The following is a 19,302-nucleotide window of genomic DNA, read 5'->3' on the forward strand; positions in this document are numbered from 1 at the left end:
GAGCTCTGCCTGTCACCCCAGGGGCTGGAGGGGAGCCTCACCTCGCTCCCAGCACATGGTCACCTTCCGAGCTTCCTCTGAGTGATGCTGAGCTCCCTCGCCAGCCAGAGCCTTCCCATCCCCATTCCATCCCATCCCATCCCCATCCCATCCCCAATCCCATCCCCATCCCATCCCCATCCCTTCACCATCCCCATCCCTTCACTATCCCCATCCCCATCCCATCCCCATCCCCTCTCTCATGAGCCGGGGCAGCGGCTCCCCGAGCCCGCGGCCGCCACCTCGGTGGGTGATGAGAGTGAGGAGAGCAGGAACCAATTCCTCGAGGGGCCATTCCCTGGCTTTTCCTCCTCGCTGTCGCAGGAGCGCTGCCCCTGCCTGAGCGGGATGAATTGGTACAGACCATTAGCAGCGCAGGTCCTCCTCTGGCAGGGAGAGGCTGTCGGCGCTGCTCTGGATACAAAGCAGCCACGCTCTGGCTCCTTCCTCCTGCATCCCGCTGGCCTCCTCCTCCTCCTCTTCCTCCTCCTCCTCCTCCTCCTCCTCCTCCTCCCTGTTTGCTCCCTCCCTCCCTCCCTCTCTCGCTCTCTTTCTTTCCCCGAACGCCACGCTGCAGAAGGCAGAGCTGCGAGCCGGAGCTGCACGGAGCCGGAGCAGGAGCGAGGAGCTCTCCGAGGCTGTTCCTGTGCGAGTGAAACACGGGCAGGGATGCGATGAAGCAGCGTCGTGGTTGCTGCCTGGATTAAGAAAGAAAACATTGAAAAAAAAAACCAAACAAACCAAGAAAACCACCACAAAGCCGGACGCAACAAACGAGGAGAAAAGGGGGGAGAGAAGGAGGCGGAGGTTGCTGGGGAGCCCGCTCGGATGGGCGAAGAGCCGCTTTGAATCGTGCCTCTGTTCCCAGGGATTAAAGCATGAATGGGAGCAGCTTCCCGGCCACGATGGAGAGCGAAGGCGGCTCCGGCTGTGCCAATAAGGTAACTCTTGCCTCCTCCCGCTGCATGGCTGAGCCGAGCAGGACACAGATCCTTTATGCACAGGGTGTGTGGATGCAGCGGGCAGGGGATGGGAGGAAGCAGGAGACACTCCGAGAGGTTTTTCCCACCCCTCCCAGCGCATTGAAAGGACGCAGAGCGGGTCCCGGGGGCTGCAGTGCTGGAGATCACTTTGCCCCCCCCCCACTTTGCCTGAGGACACCGAGCTGCTTTTGCTGCCTGGCTTAGGGGAGATGCACCCGTGTCTCGCCTCCAGGAGCTCCCAGCATCGCCCTCCCACCCCTGCAGCTGCCCCGGGGCTCCCCTCGGGCTCTCGGGGACCTCAGTGGCCCCGCACCCTTCCGTGCATCCGTGCACAATTAGGGGAGGGATGTGAGAGACCACCCGGAGTTGCTTTTCTCCTCCCTTGGTCATCCTCTGCCTTTTCTTCGCGCCGGAGAGGGATGGGATTCAGGAGGAGGGGGAACTGAAATCGCTTTCATTCGTGCCAGCAGTGCTGAGAGCCAACTTTGAGGCTGCTTAAAGGGAAAAGCTTCCCAAGTGCTGCCTTTTGGGGGAAGAGGAGATGGCTGAGCAAGGCTTTGCCATCTGAGGAGGGATCTCTGTGGTGTGGAGTGGGAGTGGTGGGGGGATGGAAAACAGTGATTGTGAGGGAGAAAGTCAGGGCTGACCAATGAAGCTGCCCACAAACGATGCTTTCCTCTCCCTGCTGGGCCTCTCTCTGACTCAGTTCCAGGGTCTCTGGCCGTGAAACTCCGAATTTCTCTCAGTCAGAGCAGACAGCACAACTTCAAACAGTGCTGGGAGGTGTCTTAACCCAGATGTTTGGGAAATCCCGATGTTTACAGCTGTGGAGCCCCTACCCAGTTATTCCCAGCGAGCAGAGCTCTTGCCTGGCCATCCCTCACTACCTTGGGCAGGATCTTGCTGCTGCAACATCGTGCTGTCTGCTACATCCCCCTCCTCCCCTTGCCTTCAGGGGCTTCTTGATGGCTCCTGGCAGGGGGTTAGGAGGCATTTGCTTTGATTACTGAAATAACGACGTGTCCCAGAAGTCCCCACTGGTGCGAACACATCCTGAGCCCCAGAGTGCCATCAGTCTCTGTAAGAGCCTGCAGGAACATTCAGGGAGTTTGTGGCCCAGTGTGAGGGACTGGCAGAGACTCTGGAGTCTCGTGCACTGTCTGCACACACTTGGGTTGTTGGTGTCCCTGAGCATCCACCTCAGTGAGTGGATTCACCAAGATTTGGCTGGAAGGTCACAAGGGATGGGATTTCGTGGCTCACCTGGCAGAGATGGGACTGAAAGGGTGTGGAAAGGAAAATGGAGGCACTGGGGAAACGATGGGGAAAATATCTTCTTTCTGTGTGAAACTCCAAACTCTGGTTTCTGTGCCAGCCTCGAGGAATGTAGATGATGCTCTGGTGAAGGAATTCAATACTTAGGAAGAATATTTCTCCCAGGAGAGTTAATTCTGTGGTGGGGGCTTTGGAAATGGCCAAAGCCAGCAGGACAGTGGGTGTTGCTATAATGGGAAGGCAGCTGATCAATAATTTTATTTTCCTGTTTGAATATTTATGGGTGTGGGGAAGGCAGGGGAAGAAACATGCAGTCAGTGATGTTGGCTCTGAGTACGCTCCCATTCCAGCTGGATTACAAATCCCTTCCTGCACCCCTCCACGGGCATTCCTAGGGAAATGCTGGGGGGTTGCCAGCAGTGCCCTGACAGCCTCAGGGGGAGCTGGCTGACCCTGCAGCTGCAGAACAGGGGACACAAGGCTCACGTTCTGCTTCTCTGGGGCAGAAAAGCCAGAGGGTCTCCATGAGGGTCTCCCTCAGTGCAAGTGTCCCCATGAGGAGGGAGGGAGAGCTTTCCCACCTGGCTTCCCAAAGCTTCCTGACCCATTGGGATGGCTCAGAGTGGACAGTGAACACAAAGTGGCCCAACCCTGGCAGGGGCTGTCACCCTGTCTGTGTCACAGCTGGCACAGTGCCTTTGTCCTCTCCAGGGCAGTGCCACCAGAGCCCAGCCAAGCTCAGGGATGCTGGATTTCCTCTTCCCTGCCTGGTTGTGGTGCATCTTTCTGGGCTTTCTCTGCAGCTGTGCACCTCTTGAGGCCAGGAGAGCTCTGAGTGCCTCCAGAGTGCAGGGCTGGTGGGATTTTAGCATCCTCAGCCTTGCTGCATCCTCCTGGCAACCCTCGGGGAGATCTGGCCTAAGCTCACCAAGAATCCTTCCAGGACCGAAGTGTGAGCACACGCTCTCCCCTTGGCCAAAGCTGGCTGTTCCCTGCCAAAATGCTGCTTTCTGAACCCAAAACAGGGCATCTGCCCTTTCAATCTCTTCCAGCCCTCTCCCACTGCCACAGCACAAGCCTTGGGGAATGACAAGAGCTGTCTTAAAAAGGGACACTGGGGTAAATGTTGCATTTAAATTTTCAGTGGGTTTTGCAGACTTGCCTTTTGAGATGATTTTGCTCTCTCTTGCCCTTGTTCTATTTCTACTGGCTCAAGAAAAAATGTTGTGCAAAAAAGCAATTTTTAGTTCCTCCAACAAAACCCAGTGGACAGATCTGAATCCCAAGGAGGACAGGATGTGGTCCTTTCTTGCATTTCTGTGCATTTTCTCTGTCATGAGCACTGCCAGAGGCTGCCCAGATTCCAGGGCTGCTTTTCAGCAAGATCCCTGACTTGTGGGGATGCAGCAAGCCTTGGTCAGCATCTTCCTCTGTGGCCATGCCCTCAGTGGCTTCCTCACCCTCCACTTTTCCTGCAGGCCTTCATTTCCTGCCTCAGAAAGTTCAGTGGGCTGCAGCTGTAAGCTGTGTTTAGCTGGAGGAGCATTTGGTGGAGCTTTGTCCTGCTGTGGTCACCAGAAACTGATGCCTTGTGCAGGCTGGCCTAGAGCAGAGCTGGGCAGAGCTACAGAATAAAGCAGGGATTTATTCAAAGGATCTCCTCCATGGATCCACCTTGGGCAGCACCAGAGCCCAGCCAGGGCTGCACCCAAATGAACCAAAATGGTCCCAAAATGCACGAGCGCTCCCGGGGGCTCTCACTGGGATCAGCTCTGCTCCATTTGCACCTTGCAGTTCATTGTCCCATTCCAGCTTTAGCCCAGGCACTCCCATCCTGCTTGTTTTTCTCTCTCCAGCCCACGCTGTTTGTGCTCCTGGGCCTGAGCTTTGGATCATTTGTCCTTGGTGCCCAGCTGGAGCAGGAATTGTTTTGTCTCCCTGCTCTGTGCACAGAGCTCAGCATCCCCTCCTGTGAAGCCCAGACCCACACACTGAAGCAGCACAGAATGTGAAAAACAGAAAAGCTAAACCTGAGGCATCAGCTTCAACCCACCCCAAGGCAAAGCTTCTTCTGGGATCAATGTCCTTGCAAGGTGCCTCTGCAGTGGCTGCTCTGTGGGTCCTTTTTCTCTGTGATGTGTTGTCTGCCCATGTTCTGCCTGTGGAGATCCTGGATCAGCCACCTGCCCGTGTTTTGCTGCTGTGGTGGCAGGAGGAGTGACCCGTGCCAAGCACGAGGGCTGAAGGGTGAGGACAGACTCTCCCTTTTCCTCCTGTATTCCCTGACTTTTTGTGTTTGGCTTGGCAAGTGGACATCAGGGCTGGATTCACCTCCAGGAGCTGACAAGGGATTTTCTGAGCAGAGATCAGGGGGTGAGGCCCATAATTAATCTCCATCTCCTGCTGGAGACCCAAGGACCAGCCCCAAGTGCTGCCAGTGACATGGAGTGTGAGTCACTGTGGAATACAACCTGATCCAGCTGTGATGGGATCTCCACATGCCCAGGGAATGAGAGAGTGGGCACAGAATTCCCAGTGCTGGGGAGCAGATCCTGCTCTCTCAGTGCTCTGTCCCAGAAATGTAGCCAGTTCAGCCCTCCTCCTTCCCTTATCCCTCTCCCTCTGTGGGTTTTTTGGTTGTACCAAGTGTAACTTCCCAAAAGACATTGTTCATGGGCTCAGGAAATGATTCCTGGGCAGGAATACACCTTGGAGCACACTTCCACAGCCATTTTTCCATCCTGGAAGTGAGTTCCTTCCCTCTGCACAGTTCTGAGCAGTAAAATACCTTGGAGCACACTTCCACACACATTTTTTCCATCCTGAAAGAGTTCCTTCCCTCTGTTCTGAGTAGTAAGACACCTTAGAGCACACATCCACACCAATTTTTTTCCATCCTGGAAGTGAGTTCCTTCCCTCTGTTCTGAGTAGTAAAACACTTTGGAGCACACTTCCACATGCATTTTTTCCATCCTGGAAGTGAGTTCCTTCCCCCTGCACAGCCCTGTGCAGTTGTTCTCACTCTGCTCCTGCCCTGCCCGGGTACCACAGAGCCTTGAAGCAATTTCCCAGCTGCAGTGGTGCCTCTGAAATCCCTCCAGCTCTGCTCTCCCTGTGAGCCACGGCCAACACAACACGATCTGCCTGGCTGTGACAGCAGAATAAATAGGAAATGCTCGAGATCCCCCTCCTGAGCTGTTTTCCTAAAGCCAGGACGAGAGCTAAGCTCCTGTCTAGGGATTTTTGTGCTGTTCTTGAAGAGCAGTGGAGAGGGAGTTGAAAGCTGTGGCTCAGAGGGAGAAGTCTGCTCACCCCCAAAAGGTGGGGAACCCTTTGCTTCAGTGTTCTGAAGACTGGGGTGTCGCCTCAGGTAGGTTCAGCTGTAAAGAAAAATAGAAATTTCCGGGGTGAACCTCATCTGATCTAAAGGATTTCCCATAAAATAGACCAAATAAACTCTCCCTGTTGTGTGCAAAAAGAAAGAAGACAGGCAGATCTGCTGAGGGGACCTCCCTGCTCCTATGGCCCTGCAGGGAGCAGGAGAATGAGACAGACTTCACTCCCTGACAGGAGAAAGAGCCACGGGATCTGTCTCAGCTCCCTTGCTGGACATCATTCCTAAATGCCCTGCAGGTTCCTCTGCTGATTTGGCACCTGGAAGGCAAAAAGAAAAAAGGCTAATCCAGGAGAAATGCCCCGAGTCTGCTTCACCTTCCATTGAGCTGGAAAGAGCCCCGGAGCAGAAGGAGGGATGCTGAGGCTGTGCTCTGGATTTCATGAATGGATGAATGTAGAGACGCAAGAGGGGATTTTGAGGGGATTTGGAAGCCTGCTCCAGGATTTGTCTGGCACACAGAGCATTTATAATACTTCAGCATTATCATAACATAATGCCAGCGTGATTTGGGGCCCACTCGGGCTCTCAGTGAATAAAAAGCAGCACTCCTGTCACCGTCAGGGGCACAGGGACACACTTTGGATAAGCTGGAGTTTGCATGGTCCAGATTCTCATCCTGGTGGCACCAAGCAGGGGCTGAGATGCTCTGGTGTGCTGCTGTGAGGGGCTGCTGGAGGGTGTGTGGGTGCCAATGTCACAGTGGGTGCGTGCCTGGGTCACCTCCCCTTGGAGCTGGCTGTAAAATTCCACCTTGGATTTCAGCTGTTGTGTTTTCCATCTTGTTCAGCAGCTCCTACAGCTGAAGAAGGAATGTGTCCCAAAGGATTTCTCGTCACAGAGGTGGCTCTGTGAGGGCCAGGACTCAGTGTCCTTGGGGGGTCCTGCTTTTTAGGGAAAGAGCAAAAGCAAAGGGTGACACTGCCCTGGCCCCACAGGCTGAGTGCTCTCCTATGGTTTTCCAGCTGAATCCCTCCTTCAGAGGGGCTTCCTGTGCCTGTGTCCATGGCAGGAGGGCCATGTTTCAATCACAGCTGCTGTGAATAAATCCCAGCATAGTTTATGCTGTGGGGCAGCAAGCCAGGACATTCCTGCCAGGGCAGGTTTGGGACAGCCCAGAGGCTGGAGCTGAGAGCCGTGGGGATTTTTGGGAGGCCCTGGCTGTGCTCAGATCAGCAGGATGCTGTGAGGTGCAGCCTCTCTCTTCCTTGAGAGACAGCTTTCACCTGACTTTCTAGTGGCACGCTCTGCTTCTAATTTGGGAGAGAGGGAAGGATAATCTGGCACAAGCCTGCCACCTTTGAAAGGCTGCCAGCCAGTTTATGGCACTGTCTGTCTGCCTGCTCCCTCCAGCCCTGGGGATGCAGGAACATCCCTTCCCTCCTGCCATGCCTGGCTCCCATGGAGGCTGCAGGCATGCAGAGCTCCAGGGGAGGCTGCTCTGGCTGGGTGATGTGGGCTTGTAGGGACAGCCAAGGGTTTCTTCAGATGGGCTGTGATCCACTTGGATGAGCAGCAGCTGCTTTAGGAGATTGGAGCCACAGAAGTCACTGCTGATGAATAATTCTTCCAGTGTCTTTCTTATAATAGTGTCACATTCAGCAGGCATGACTCGGACATATCCATCTTCCCAGAGCGTGCAGCTCCTGGAATGACCTTCTGTGAGGCTTTGAAAGTGTTGTCTTCTGATTGTCAGGTCGAGGAGCATCGGTCCTGACATGATTTTTAGCAGGGACAAAAAATTACGAGCACTAAAATGGGGAGTATTGAAAAGATGGATTGGAATCTGTGTGGAAAAGGACAACTCTGAGACTGGGAAGCAGCGTAGTGAGAGCTCAGCTCACTCTTGGGTGGCCCAGTTTGAAGCCTCATCTCCTTGGAGTTAGTTATTCTAAGTTATTAGTTCCTTTAACTCTGAAATTCTCCCAAGTGCAGGCAGCCAGAGTTCAGAGAGGAGCATAGAGAAGGGGCCTGGCAGGCATAACGGTGAATAAATGCACTCTGAGAGGAATCCCCTGGCAGCAAGGGGGATGTGCCTGGATCCTGCAGGTGTGGATACTGTCTGTGCCTCCAGCCTGGCAGGCTGGCCTCAGGAAAGAGGAAAAATAGCAATAAAAGGTGCCTTTCTATAAATAAAACCCAAAGAAGGGGAGGAGGGGGAGCTGCCAATTTCTGCCCTTTGTGGAGGAGTAACTGGCTGTGGCATTGAGAGGATGCAGGAATTACAGCGAGGTGCTGGGCTCAGGGAAATGCTGCTCACCATCAATCTGTCGCTATTTTGGGGGTTTTGCACTAGCAGAACACGTGTGGGAGGGCAGCAGGGGGCTGCCACTGTCCCTGCCACTGTCCCTTGGCTTTGGGAAATGTGACAGCTGTGGTGTTGCTATTGGACACGAAATGAGTACACAGAAGCTTGGTGAGTTTAAGAGAGAAAAAAAGAGCCAATTTTATTTCTGACCTCACAATATATAAAATTCCAAAAGTGACAGTGGATTGGAGGATGGAATTGCCACCTCTCCAACCACACTGGTCCAATTAACAGCCCATCAATTCTCTCCTCCCACAAAGAAGAATGCAAAACAATCATTATTTACATGGACACTGCGTAAGAGCTCCAGTAGAAATATGTAAACATTATCAGAAGGCTAAAGAAGTTTTATAAGAACTTTAAAACTTTCAAAAGAACTATAAAAGAAAACACTTCTAATAATCAGGGCAACAGTGTGGAGCTGCTAGTGGTAAAGGATTTGCTGCAATCCCCTGAAGCTGTCACCCCACACGGGCACCTCCTTCCTTCCACCCGTTTGTCTTTTGAAAATGCTGCCTTTGCCTGGCAGCCCTGTTTGTCTCGTTCCAGAAGGTTCTAAAGGCAAGAGGCTCAGAGTTAATAACTCACCTGAGAGCCTGGGTTATCCCAGTACAGAGCAGAGTGGGAGCTCTGCAGGGCTGGGACCCGGCCTGTGGGGTGGGGAAGAATCCACATGTGGGATGGGATCAGCACGTGCCCCCTCTGCTGCTCGTGCTGTGGGACAATTGCAGCTTCTAAAGCTTGGGATGCTTCCCAAAGCTGTGGATGTGGGAAAACAGGGGATCAGGGAGTCCAGGGAATCCTGTTCCAAAGGCAGGATGGGAAGCAATGGCTTCACTCTTCACTGAGAACGAGCACACACAGAAAGGCTGAGACAGAAAATCCTCTCTTTTGTCAGCATGACAGTGACTGGGAGGACCAGGAGTGCTCAGATGTCTGTCGGAGTCCAGGACATCCCTCTGGCTTTATTGAGACCCTGGAGGGAGCTTGGAGACCTTGGCACGAAGTCAAAAACACCTGTGGCTTTGATTTTAGCCTGTAGGAAAAAAACTGCCAACTTTGTGTGAGGAATTACAAGCCACAAGGGTTTGAGTGGTGTGGTAGTTGAGTTAACACAGGGTGGAAAAGTAGAATTTTGGGGTTTTTAGAATGGGGATCAGGGGGACAAGATGGAGGGGTTTGGGTGTGTCCTGACCTTCTTCTCCTTCCCCTTGCCCTCCATGTCTCGCTGTGCTGGTGACATTTTTCTGTTGGTTTCAGGCACAGACACACTGTCCAACATCAATGACAGACATTGGCACGTTATTGTAACCACGGCACACGGAGTTTTTGGTATAAAATGTGAACACTGCCCTGAGGGCAGACAGAATGCCATGGCCGAGCTGCTGGACAGAGCTCAGCAGGGCAGAGAGAGAATGTTCTAGAGAAGGGAAAATGAACAACCTTGAGAAGCCGACCCTGCGCATTCCAGACTTTTTCAGCTGCACGGGCTGGGAGAACAAGGACTTTTACACTCTTGGGGTCAGCCCAGCACTGAGACCCCGAGAGATGCCCTCCCTGATGTGCCACATTCCCATTTCCATAGCCTGCATTTGCCAGGGAGCCCCAGTCCCTCGCGCTGCAGAGTGGCCCCATGCAGCACGCTCAGAGCCCCTGCAGCTCTGGTTCCTCCCTCTCTGTCTCAACCATCATTTCTGCTCTGGCTCATTATCAACTGAGTCAATGAGTTTAGTAACTCATGTTTTTAAAGATTAGTCATCTATAGGAATGACATTTGAAAGACTGACAGCTCCAATCAAATCACAAGGGCTGCTCTTGTGCTTGAAGATAGTTGTTTAATTAAAAAAAAAAAAAAAAAAAAAAAAAGGTAAAATCAACCTGACTAATTACATGTGGTACCATGAGATGCAGCTGAGGGGAGTACAGACATGGTCCTAGGAAGGAGGGAGCTGCCAGGCTGGTGGGGTGTGGGCTGGGCAGGCCTGAAGGGAGTGTGCTGGAGCTCTGTGGATGTTCCCTTAGCCCTGCTAAATAATAATTATTATTTGCATTATTCCACTGGCTTGTGGGAGATGGATCTGAGGACAAACATCCCAGGAGAGCAGCTCAGGAAGGAGAGACAAATCAGGAGCAGACCCTGGGTTCCTGCATCACTCCCTCAGTCTCTCATTTTCCAGTTGTGGTGGGCTGTGGGCTGGGCAGGCCTGAAGGGAGTGTGCTGGAGCTCTGTGGATGTTCCCTTAGCCCTGCTCCCTCCTTGGGCAGGGCCTGATCTCTGCCAGGCAGGGTTGGTGACAGTGGTAATAATAACACTGTGATTTGCCTGGTTGATTTGAGATGTGCCATAATTACTGTGTGATTACAATATTCTTAGAGCAGCCGTTACAAACCCCCCCGGCTCCTCAGAGCTCCCCAGGGGCTCATCTGGCACCTCACCTTGCACATAAACCCTGCAGGGCAGTCTGGGTGTCCCTCAAGCAGCTCTGGCTGTGTTAAGTGAGGGCTGGGTGCCCTCAGCCACCTGTAGATCAGAGTTCCCTGCGGCTGAGACTCTCTGGGGGAGTATTTGGTAGCAGGATGGGGCTTGGCCAAGCAGGACAAGGTTTTCCAAGGGCTGAGGATGATGCAGGGAAGGGCAGGGGCTGGGGAGTGGTGCTGGCACTTGGGGATGCCTTTCTCCCTGTGACAACCTCGTGCTCACTGAGTTATGAGTTGTGCAATGCTCAGATTCATCTGTCTCCAGCTCCTGCTTTGATGCCTTTTTGGGGTTACCTAAAATGGAGGCCAGACAAAATTAGGGAATAAAAAGCAGTTCTATTTATTGAAGGGCCTTCAGGGACATTTAGGGCAGACAAAACCCACCCAAAAATGGATATTTAGTCATGGGTTTCACACTTTTATAAGTTTGGTCCATTTGCATATTGGGGGTGAATCTGCCAATTACAGCTTCAGCTAATGAAGTCATTGACCCCAAGTTTGCTCCCCCAACTCACTTTTGTTTCCATCTCCCTGGCCTGAGCCAGTGAGGGGTCCTTGATTGCCAGGTCTGGAGAGGAATTGTTGTGTCTGCCCCAAATGGGGAAGCAGCAGCTCACACTGGGTGTGGAGTTTGGAGTTCTACACTAAAGAACTGCAGGGTTACAAATAGATGGAAAATAGAAAATCTGAAATCCTAAGGCACCAGTTTGGCTCCTCCATTTCTCATTCAGAATATCTGGATTGGCTTGGAGTGATTCTAAAATTGGAGAAATTACCTTTTCCAAGCCATAGGATTGGTGAGAGCTGGGCTCTGCCAGCCCCTCAGGCATCAGTGCCTGTGCCATGGCTGTGTTCAGCCCCTGAGCTCCCCGAGCCTTGTGGTTCCTGGCTAAAAGTGGGCAGCTATTTGCATCTCACCTCCAGAGCAGGCTGAGGTGAGCTGAGCCAAAATAACTCAGCTGCAGGGAAGCCAGAGTCAGAGCCAGGCTGGGGTGGGAAGCTGGACAAACCAGCACGTTCATCCTGTGCCTTCCCCTTGAAGATCCAAATCCCATTTCCTCGGGCAATGCTGGAACAGCTCCGGGTTCATTGGATTGGCACACGGGGTTTTGTGCTGGTGGAAGAGAAGGAATGGTTCCCTGCCAAACACCTCTCAAATGGAAGATGGGCCAGGTTATCCTGATGATGCCTTGTGCAGGCTGGCCTAGAGCAGAGCTGGGCAGAGCTACAGAATAAAGCAGGGATTTATTCAAAGGATCTCCTCCATGGATCCACCTTGGGCAGCACCAGAGCCCAGTCAGGGCTGCACCCAAATGAACCAAAATGGTCCCAAAATGCACGAGCGCTCCTGGGGGCTCTCACTGGGATCAGCTCTGCTCCATTTGCACCTTGCAGTTCATTGTCCCATTCCAGCTTTAGCCCAGGCACTCCCATCCTGCTTGTTTTTCTCTCTCCAGCCCACGCTGTTTGTGCTCTTGGGCCTGAGCTTTGGATCATTTGTCCTTGGTGCCCAGCTGGAGCAGGAATTGTTTTGTCTCCCTGCTCTGTGCACAGAGCTCACCATCCCATAATATGAACCCCAGACCCCCACACTAAAGCAGCACAGAATCTGAAAAATAGAAAAGCTAAACCTGAGGCATCAGTGACATGTCATAGGTTCCCAAGCAGGCAGAAGTTGATGTTCCCTGGGGAGAGAGCTGGTGAGCAAGGGATGATGAGAGCACCTCATGGAGCCCTGTGTGCTCCTTTGAGCAGGCCCAGCAGGGTCAGAATTTGGGCAGGGAGCAGAAATCCACAAGGGAGACCATTTAGAAATGCCCTTCCAAGCAGGTTTGTGGCTGCACTAATGGACTGCAGGACTGCATGCACCAATTGATTGGGCTGCAAGCTGCTGAATTATAGTTAGGCATCTGCTTAATCATGCCAAATCCCCCCCTGCACTTCCCCTTCCACGCTATGGCATCAAAGAATCAATGTTAATTCCTCAGTCCCATTAGTGACTCCTCTTTGGGCACCCAGCACGGAGCAGGGATCAGGATTTGAGCCTCATCCCTTTAAAGGAGCCATCTAATGGGGATGGGAGCTGGGAGTTTTCTCTCTAAGCTGATGTAGTGGCTGATTTCTTGTCCAGCTGGGAGCTCTGAGTGCCACGCTGAGCTCTGCTGGAGCTGTCCTGAAAGGCCATGGGAGTGAAAACCTGCTGGAAATACTCCTGTTGATACCTCATCAGGGCTACCTAAAAACAGAGGCCAGACAAAATCAAGAGAATAAAAAGCAGTTCTATTCATTGAAGGGCCTTCAGGTACATTTAGGGCAGACAAAACCCACCCAAAAATGGACAACAGGTCACAGGTTTCACACTTTTATAAGTTTGGTTCATTTGCATTTTGGGGCTTAATCTGCCAATTACAGCTTCAGCTAATGAAGTCATTTACCCCAAGTTTGCTCCCCCAACTCACTTTTGTTTCCATCTCTCAGGCCTGAGGCAGTGAGGGGTCCTTGATTGCCAGGCCTGGAGAGGAATTGTTGTGTCTGCCCCAAATGGGGAAGCAGCAGCTCACACTGGGTGTGGAGTTTGGAGTTCTACACTAAAGAACTGCAGGTTACAAATAGATAGAAAATATAGTATTATTTATAGTATTTAATAGTAGTATTTAATAGAATTATTATTATTATTATTGTTGTTGTTGTTATTAAATATAGTATCCTCTATTTCAAATAGATGAAAAATATAAAAGCTGACATCCTAAGGCATCACTGTGACTGGCACTGCTCTGCCATGGATCTGGTCCTGCAGTGCTGGGATGTGCTCTGGTGTTGCTGGGACAGGAGGGAACAAGGACTGTGGCTCAGGGTGCAGCAGTTACCCTGGGAGCCTTGGCAGCTCCTCTGCAGTGGAAAGGTGGTTTGGGGTAAGGCAGGAATTTAACTGTGAATTTACCCAGACACTCCTCAGCTGGAATTCCCAGCGTGGCTGCTCTCAGTGCTTCTGACCATCAAAGCAGCTCCTTGCAGGCTCCCCCAGCTCTGAGCTGCACGTGTGGGGAGGAGCAGGGAGGAGATGCTGCCTGGGAATTCACAGCACTGGAATTCCAGAGTGCCAGGAGCACTCTGCCTCCCCCAGGCAGGACCAGCCTCACTCTGCTCCCAGGGCAAGGAACACTCCTGCCTGCCTGGAGCACCTCCCTGCCTGGGCATTGCACAATGGCCAGCAGCTCCTGCAAAGCAGCTTCTGCTTCACCCCTGTCTTCAGGGACTTGTGCTTGCAGCAGCTGCTGCTGCTGTTTCCAAAAGTGATGGAGGATTTGGATGCCTTCATGTTTATTTTGAAAAAAAAAAAAACAAAACACCTTTAAGGTATTTGATGTTAGCTATTGAAAAGGGAATAATCATGTTTTTAAGAACTAAATCTCTTTTTAAGGTGTTTAGAGAGCTCAGTGGTGGCTTTCTGCAGTGGGAGAGGGCAAAGTTGCTCACAGCTCTGAGAGCTTCTTCCTCCCCTTTTCTTTTATACATTAGAATCAGGTTATTAATAACTCTTTTTAAATAGAGCAGGATTTATTTTCTTCAGGGGCAGGGAAGAACTCTTTAATTAAAAGTGAGTGCTGATGGCTGTGGGGCTGCTGAGCTGCTGCCAGGTGATGCCAAAGGTGTGTCCCACCCTGGTGTGCCCCCCTGGCACTGGGTGTGGGAGGAGAGCAGTCTCACCTCCAGGTCTGCAATTGAGAACTTTGGGAACTGAGAGATAAAATGAGCCCTTGTGGCTTGCTGGGCACAGCTGTTCCTGTTTGAGGGTTGGATTTGTGAACTTTCCCAGGTGCCAGCGTGTCCCACCAGCCCAGGTGCACCCACAGAATCCTCTGCCATTAATTCACACAGGGTATAAAAGCCTGGGGCTTCTCTCAACCATCACCAGCACAAGCTGTGGGGTGGTGGAGGTGATGGAATTCTTGCTCCAGCATCAGTCTGCCTCCTTTTATTGTTGGGTTCTACTGGTTTGGCTTGTTAGGCTTCCTTGGGTGGAGAAGGAAAGATAAGGTCTTGACACATTTGGCTTGATGATTCAGCCTTGCACATCCTGGGAGAATGCAGTTTGCTGGCCTGCAGGTTGGAAAGGTGAGGCTTTTCCTCTGGAAAAGTGAGATTTGGTCATTCTGACCTGCCACCTGTTCCCATGAGGTGTCACGTGGCAGCTTGTGTCTTCAAACCCCTTGGACAAAGCATATGCAAAGCCTATTATGGAGCTGTGGAATTTAGCCCAATCTCGTTGAAATTGGGTCATCCTTTGTTAATGTCACTTTTTCAGATCCACAGGAGTCAGCGGTGCACAAAATACTCGGTGCAATGAGAGAGCCTGGGAATGTGTCAGGTGCTGGCAGTGCTGGTGTGGTCTGGGCTGAGCAGAGGGGACAACTCGAGGAGTGTTGTGTCACCAGATGAGGAGACTTGGATGGAGAAACCCTTAAATGAGCTAATTGTTGGAGCATTTCCCCAGCATTCACCCACAAGCAACCTTAACAAAAATCCACCAACTTTTCCCAAAGCAAAGCAACTTCTAGTTGCCTTTCTATTTTGGGAGTGGGCTGCAAGTCAAACAGCTTTTCATCTTGGGAGAGATGCTGCTTAAAAACCATGTGTGAAGTGCAGCCCTTCATCAGGGAGGACTGGGGGCTGGAGAGGCTTCCTCATCCCAGACCTGAGTCAAGGCACAGCTTTCCTGGTGTTGCCAATCCTGGCAGAGCATCCTCTGTCTGACAGATGAGTGATGCCAGGGTTGACTCTCACAATTAAAAGGCAAATATCATGGATATATGTTAGGAGAAGTTTTAAAGATTTATAGTTTTGTTTTACCCCCTTGTGTTGTTATCAGGTGTGCCCTGGGTTTGGGACATTTGGGAGGGTGGGATTGTCACTATGGCAGCACCTGACTCCAATCAGGATTTAAGGCAGTGATCTCCACCCCTGGACAGCAAAGAAGGAGTCAATGGACAGAACTTTGGGAGAGCTAAAGGGTTAAAAGGTGAAACCTCCACTGTGTGGATGAGCACATGGTGGGAAAGATCCTCTGCTCCTGGTGCTGTAATACTTTCTCTATTCAGTTTGCTGTTGTATTTTTGTTAAGGTTTTAACCAACCTTTTAAAATTTTGGAAGTGAGTAGCATGTCTCACATCTGGAAGCAGAAAGGGTCCCTAAAACTGATCTTGTTCCCTGGTGAGGCTGTACCAGCAGCCAGCACCCCCAGCAGCCTCACCACTGCTGGTGCCAAGTGTGTGTGTGACACATTTTTTTGCTCCTGCTTTGCTTGGCACGAGAAGGTTGTAAAATGCAGGTTCAGCCCTTTCCAGAATCACTTAATCAAAGGATTCCTGCCTTTTCCAGCCTTGGGAATGATCCCTTTGCAGCAACAAGGAGAGGAAGTGCAGTGCCTGTAGTGAAGTGGAAATCTGAACAGCGCTTGGGCACTGTGGTGATGACAGCACTGTGAGAGCCTGTCCAGGAAAACAAACACATTTAGGACAATAAAGCCAATATTTTCAAGCTTTCCCAGGAGATCACCTTGCTGTTGGAAGCAGTGGAACCTTGGGACTGTGTCACAGCATATGAGCAGTGCCACCACACCTCCTGTCCTGATTCTACCACGGAGCAGGGATTAATCTGGAGAAGAGAAAGTTTCTGATGCTTGTTAAAATTTGGCTGAAGCTCTGAAACGCAAGGGGTTTTTATGTTTTCCAAACTGGTGGGTGGTTCATTCTAATTCTGAATATGCAGTTTATTCACATACACAACTAATCCTTTTTTGAATCCTGTTAAGTTCTTGTTCTTCTCAGTATCCTGTGGCAATAAGTTCCAGCAGCTAATTGTGCTTGTGTTGAGCTCCCTTGATCCACTTTACTCATGCTTGCTTAAAATTTAAGTGTTGTTCTGAGAAGCTTGGTTAATTTTTCTTTTTTCTTTTTTTTTTTTTTTTTTCCCTGGGAGATAATCTGTGTTCTTGATCCCATTTGTGGCACCAGGGCTCAGGCTGGAAGGGAAGGGTGGGTTGGGTTTTGTCTCAGCTGTTGCAGGGTCAGGGGAATTTTGTGCTTCAGTTTCTGAGGTAGGTTGGGAAACACAAGGAATGGCTCTGTAGCCAAGGCAAGTGGTTTGTAGGTGAAGCTGGAGAAAATACTGAGTGAAAAAACAGCCTCCAGGAGCTGAGCTTCCTTAGCAGGTTTTTCCAGTATCTCTGAATTTCTGAAAGCGAAATTAAAAAAAAAAACAAAAAACCAACAACCAAAAAAAAAAAACAACCAAACAAACAAAAACCATAAAAAGAACAATGTGTTATTGCTGTATTCTGGCCATAGGAATTATTTTAATTTTTAAAAGAAGGAAACAAATGCTGGGTGAAGTGATAATGCAAACCATCACCCTCCATTGCAGCATTGGCTCCAAGATTTGGATTCTCCTGGATGAATCCAGGTCTCCTCTAGCTGGAAGGATTCTCCTGGAGTCCTGAAACATTTCTGGTCGTTCTCCCTCCCTTTGCTGACTTGCAGTCCAAGGTTTGTGCTGCACAGATCAGCTCAGGGATGGCCATTCCCCCTCACAGCTCTCTGGGAGGGCTGGCCTGAAAATCCTCCGTCCTTTTGTCCCCTGCATCGGGAGAGTCTGAGCTTGAAAACACCACCCCTGATTAAATCCTCCAAGAAGCAGCAATTCTGTGTGCTCATTACTCAGCTCTGGCTATGTTCTGCTTAATAACTAAACACTAATTAGCTCCACAGTTTTGCTACTATACTTATAATAGCCCCCATTAAAGTTATGGGGGTTTTAGGCAGTAATGGCTTACGGAGTAATTAACGAGCAAGAGGCTTTTATTACTACCTTTATTTTTAGCCTGTGCTTTACAAGCCTCTTCTGCCAAATACCAAAAATCTTAGACAGAGGCTTGGGAGGCCCATCCCCTGCCAAGCAGTGTGGAAAGGAAGGAACAGGGATGAGTGTGGAGCACCTGGAGCTCAGAGCTGCTCCAGAATCCCAAAATTCCAGACTGGTTTGGGTTGAAAGGAACTTAAATCTCATCCAGTTCCACCCCTTCCCATGGGCAGGGACACCTCCCACTGTCCCAGGTTGTTCCCAACCCCATCCAGCCCGGCCTCTTGTCCTGACCCAGCCTTGTCCCCAGGGTCTGCTGTGCTGTGACCACCCTGTGCCTCAGTTTACCCCTCTGAGGAGTGGGCAGGGCATCCCTGCACTCCCATCCCTGGGGTTGATTTCCATGCCAGACACCTGCCTGAGCTGGGGTGTGAATTCAGAAGGGTTTTTGGGGTCACAGGGTTTGTGGGTTGAGCTGGGCAGAGCAGAGGGACCAACCCTGTCTTGTGCCACTCCAGCGTCATTTTTTCAGCAGGGATCAGACCCAGCTGCTGTTACAAAAGTGAAAGGAACCCTGATTTTAGGAGAGAAAAGCTTTTGGTGAAAATATCCCGAAGTGTGTTTATTTTCTCTGCAAAGCTTTTGTTGCAGGTTTTGGCAGCATCTGTTTGTTATTTCCTGCCTTGTTGGGAGCACAACAAAACAAGTGCTTGCTACGCTTGTTTGGGGATTTTTTTGGGTGTGTTTTTTTTCACATCTAGACGATGTTTTTACTCCAGTAAGATGTATAGGTACAAATTCAAATCAAGCCTTTCTTTAGTTTAACATTTTCTAAATCATTTCTCTTCAGTGTGGGCAAACCAAGGATTAATGACACTGGGGCTGAGCAGCCCCAGAGGAGGAATGAAGGTAAAACTGACTATAAAGGTTGCAGATCAAATCACTCGTTCCTATGGCAAGTGTCAGAGCTGATGCCAATTAACTTGATTTAAAAAAAGAACCTTCAGTGTTTAATAATCCAGCATGTTGCTAACACGTGGCTCCAGGATTTATTAAAGCTTTTTTATTAGATCAGTGCCCTTTCCATATTGTCATTCCTCGACACCATTGCCCTCTGCCGGAGGATGGGGATCTCTTTCATCATGTGGCACCCAATTCTTCCCAAAACCGTGCAAAGCTCCTTTGTTTTAGGAGTACTTTAACCTCAAAATCACTTGTGTTTGAGCCAGTGATTTGTGGCTTTCACCTTACTTTTCAAAAGTGAAAAAAAAAAAAAAAAAAAGCAGGATACTTTCTGTAGTGGAAAATGGAGTTTGATTGTTTTAATTGATGTTTAAATTTGTTCCTCCTCCTTCATTTCCCTGGGGAAGATGAGATAGAAGTTAAAAGTGACAATCTGAACAAAGCAGGTTTTGTTTCAAACAATTTCAGTGAGAAAAGGAGAGTGCTGTTATGATGGGGAAGGGGTGGAGTGAATGCCTTGAAGAGGAGCATCATTTTTCCCAGACCAGTTTTTGTCTCGTGCCACAAACAGCAACAAAAATCATCGCCTGGCTTTGGCAACAAGGGAATTTTGGGATTTAGGGCAAGCCCTCTGTCCAGGGCTGAGAAGCTGTGACTCCTCTCACCAGCAGTGTAAAATCACAGGCTGCCGTGTAATTCCTGGCTGATGTTGTTCACAGGAGGAAATGGATTTCACCTGTGGCAGCTTTGGCACGTGATGAGGGGGGAGCGTGGCTTTGTGACCTCACACCGAGGCCCTCCGTGGCATCAGGGTGTTCAGAGGGAAGCTTGGAATGCTCTGGATGGAGATTTCACAGTGCTCCAAAGGAATTCTTACCACGTCCTTCAGGCAGGATCATCAATAAAAGCAAATCCCTTCAGGAATCAGCAGTGAGCAAACGCTGCAGAGCAGAGCCCGTGGTGCTCCCCGCGTGTTGCTGGGCAGCTCGGGGTGCAGAGCGTG

At 50.6% G+C, this 19,302-nt stretch overlaps 1 protein-coding gene and 1 long non-coding RNA gene across 4 annotated transcripts in view; one reads left to right on the plus strand and one right to left on the minus strand.

The window, feature by feature from the left end:
* Positions 1-541: 541 nt before the first annotated feature.
* B3GAT1 (beta-1,3-glucuronyltransferase 1) overlaps positions 542-19,302 on the plus strand; it is a 39,799-nt gene continuing 21,038 nt past the window's right edge. For all 3 annotated transcript variants that reach the window (XM_053963594.1, XM_053963592.1, XM_053963593.1), the window contains exon 1: positions 542-980. The gene's annotated coding sequence lies outside the window, so the exon portion shown is untranslated. The remainder of the gene's footprint in view (positions 981-19,302) is intronic.
* LOC128799300 (uncharacterized) lies at positions 18,644-19,051 on the minus strand. The gene is made up of 2 exons (XR_008434694.1): positions 18,965-19,051; positions 18,644-18,697 (listed from the first exon to the last, which is right to left on the minus strand). It is a non-coding gene; the product is annotated as an uncharacterized LOC128799300 (long non-coding RNA).

Source organism: Vidua chalybeata, chromosome 23, assembly GCF_026979565.1.
Source record: "Vidua chalybeata isolate OUT-0048 chromosome 23, bVidCha1 merged haplotype, whole genome shotgun sequence".
Taxonomy (NCBI): Eukaryota; Metazoa; Chordata; class Aves; order Passeriformes; family Viduidae; genus Vidua; species Vidua chalybeata.